Genomic DNA, 3,853 nt, shown 5'->3' on the forward strand with positions numbered 1-3,853 from the left:
CCTCCCCCGCCTAAAATTGTTGAAAATCCGGCGAATATTCAAAATCCGACGACGGATGGTTCATCTAAGTTGAAGAAGCGACAAAGAGAGAAAAAATGAAGAAAAAAAAAAGGTCACCCTTGCAAATCAAACGGAGAAGATGAGGAAGGGGAAAATTGTTGAAACCCCTTCCGATTTTGATTTTGATTTTGTTATTGAAATCAAAAAGAAAAAAAGAACAAATGTAGAAGTTGGAGCATCTTCAAAACCATCAACAAGAAGAACAACAAAAAGTTATTTTTTTTAACTTTTGGACAATTTTTTTGTGTTTAAGTATTTGATGACTTATAATATCATATGTTTTCTTTCAGGCAGATACCGTTTACATATGAATTACTGAGTGCCTATTACAATTTCAAGATACTATTTTGAAAATATCAGTGTGTTTTTCAAACTGTACATTTATTGGATGAAATCTGTATGAAATCTAATTAATATGTGTATGACTACATGTGAATTGTGATATAATAATGGTATACAAATGGTATGAATTGCGTTTTAACATTGGTGTGATTGTCTATTAACTGTGTTTATGGTATAAATTATTAAATTGGTATGAAAATGGTATGATTTGTCAAACTACTGATTTTTTCTAAAAAAATCACATTATGCTTACTTTATATTCTAAACATGTTTTTGGATGAAACGTTATATGAAATCTAGATTAATACGTGTATGCCTATGAGTTTAATAATTTATTGTTGGATATTGTATGAATTGTGATATAATATTGATAGACAAATGGTATAAATTGTGTGATTATATGAATTTATCAATTTTTATACATGTTGTTTGGATAAAACGTGTATGAAATTTTGATTAATATGTGTATGACACTAACTGAAGTTAGTGCGGGAATGAAACTGTAATGACCCTCCAGGTCATTAAAGAACTTATTTCATCGTTTAGAGCATTCCTGTAGCGATCCCAAGTCATTTATGACTTGCTGGCACTGACTGTTCGGTCGCCTGGTCGTTCGTTTGGGTTTTGGGCCCGTTTTCCTGTTTTGGAGATTTTTATAACTTGAAAAGTTGACTTTGGTCAACCTTCTTGGAAGTCGTGCTCAGATGAAAATTCTGACGGTTAGGTTAGCTTCGGAAGATCGATTTTGGTCTAGAACGACCCTTTGTTCACTTCCCGAGATTTTAAATAGCAGTTGTGGTATCTGGTTCAAAACTATACTGGATATGGGACCCACTTTTCGTCGAAGCGAGCTCCAAATGGAAATTACGCCTTCACCGTTGAGTCCGAAATATCATTTCCAATCAGATTCCATATAAGGTTTGTATTTTTCCGACTCCGAACGAGTCCGAAACATCGAAATTTAAGTTTGAAGGGTTGTAAAATTTTGACGCGGCGGTGACGTGGCAGAACCACGTGACGACACGTGGCATAAGAGTGATATCTGGAAATTTCCAGATATTAAGAACGAAATTCGTCCCATTTTTTTTGTTCAACTTCAACTTGAAATTAATCCTTCATTTTGAGTCCAAATTAAGTGATTCAAAAGGCAAACTTCAAGAGAATTTCGAGGGGAATCTAGCAGTGGTCTCAGAAACGCGAGGGGAGGCTTCATTTGAGGTAAGAAATCGATTTTTAGCCACTGCCAGGGTGATTTCCGGATGGTTTTGTTGTTGAATTTTGAAATGTGAGATCTTGATCATCGTAAGTCCGTTTTAAGTCATTCTTGGGGCTAACTTGTAAAGTTTTTCGCAAGGATCGTCGTGGTATAATCTGTTTGGGTTGAAAGGGTTTCGTTTTTCCGAAAATTGGTGATCAAGGGGCTGCCCTTTTTAATTATTGTGGCTGATTTGCGGTGTTGTAGGCATCTGTTTGTGCTAAAATTTTGGGATATTAGTTTAGTAAGGTAGTTGGGACGTTTCCACGGATTCGATTTTGAGATTCTAAGTGTGGGCCCCACAATCCCGTTTTAGACCCGATTTTGGGTCCGTCTCCAAAAATTATAATTTTAGTGTCAATATATTCGTAATGACAAGGTGATTAACCTTTTGTTAGTGGGGAAGCATTTGGAGACCGTTCGAAGAGGAAAAGATCCGGTACCGTGAGTCGGAGCACGCGTGATCGGCTTTCAGGTAGGCTATGGCTTTCTCTCGTGAGATTGAGCATGTTTAGGCAATTGTTTATTGATTTGCTTGAGTATGGAGGGGTTCGGGTGTCGAGCATGCTAAATTTCTATAATTCCTGCCTTAGACCTTATTTCGGGAAAGTGTTGGATTATGACAGCATGTCTCTTAATATTATTGAATATCCATATCTTGTGGTGTATATGATAATATTGATTTGAAGTATGTTTGGCCTTAGTCTAGGCTTAGACTAGTGTTGCCATAGACTTGCGAGATTTCGGATGTTGTTGGGCAGTAGAACTTTTTCCGACGTCGTTTCGGACGGTCAGCTCCTTGTAGACTGATATAGCAGACTTGAGTCTGATAGTCTGAGCCTTAGCTAGGAGGTAACTCAGCTTATGACCTTGTATCCATAATGCACTATTTTTCTATCGGCTATAGTACCCGGTTAAAGTCCGTGGTCTAGCTTACTCACTATTGGATACTTCCTCGGCGATTTGGGGTATATGAGAGTTGGACTGAAATGATTATTTATGGTAATCGGTTTGGTGATATTTCCCGCGACGTATGGTTGGATATTGATTCTTAGCTACAGTACCCGGTTAAAGTCCGTGGTCCAGCTTACTTATCTCCAGGCTTAGCTACAGTACCCGGTTAGAGTCCGTGGTCCAGCTTACCTGTGATCTGGTTTTAGCTACAGTACCCGGTTAGAGTCCGTGGTCCAGCTTACCTGTGATCTGGTTTTAGCTACAGTACCCGGTTAGAGTCCGTGGTCCAGCTTACCTGTGATCTGGTTTTAGCTACAGTACCCGGTTAGAGTCCGTGGTCCAGCTTACCTGTGATCTGGTTTTAGCTACAGTACCCGGTTAGAGTCCGTGGTCCAGCTTACCTGTGATCTGGTTTTAGCTACAGTACCCGGTTAGAGTCCGTGGTCCAGCTTACCTGTGATCTGGTTTTAGCTACAGTACCCGGTTAGAGTCCGTGGTCCAGCTTACCTGTGATCTGGTTTTAGCTACAGTACCCGGTTAGAGTCCGTGGTCCAGCTTACCTGTGATCTGGTTTTAGCTACAGTACCCGGTTAGAGTCCGTGGTCCAGCTTACCTGTGATCTGGTTTTAGCTACAGTACCCGGTTAGAGTCCGTGGTCCAGCTTACCTGTGATCTGGTTTTAGCTACAGTACCCGGTTAGAGTCCGTGGTCCAGCTTACCTGTGATCTGGTTTTAGCTACAGTACCCGGTTAGAGTCCGTGGTCCAGCTTACCTGTGATCTGGTTTTAGCTACAGTACCCGGTTAGAGTCCGTGGTCCAGCTTACCTGTGATCTGGTTTTAGCTACAGTACCCGGTTAGAGTCCGTGGTCCAGCTTACCTGTGATCTGGTTTTAGCTACAGTACCCGGTTAGAGTCCGTGGTCCAGCTTACCTGTGATCTGGTTTTGGCTACAGTACCCGGTTCGAGTCCGCGGTCCAGCCCACCCGTGCCCGACCTTTGGCTACAGCACCCGGTTCGAGTCCGTGGTCCAGCTTGCACGTGGTGTATTCCCAATTCCTCACTAAAGCTTCAGTTTAGTCTTGATTACTCTCATCTGTAGGTGGAGGTTTTGGAGGATGGAAATGTTCCGATTAAAGTCCGGGACGTAATGAGATCTTGGAATATGATTGGGAATGGTTCAGTTAAAAGTCCGGAAATTGGTAATATTGTGATAGACCTTCTAGCTCCATTATTTTACTTTA

The sequence above is a fragment of the Solanum tuberosum genome, unplaced genomic scaffold (assembly GCF_000226075.1).
Source record: "Solanum tuberosum cultivar DM 1-3 516 R44 unplaced genomic scaffold, SolTub_3.0 scf00181, whole genome shotgun sequence".
Taxonomy (NCBI): Eukaryota; Viridiplantae; Streptophyta; class Magnoliopsida; order Solanales; family Solanaceae; genus Solanum; species Solanum tuberosum.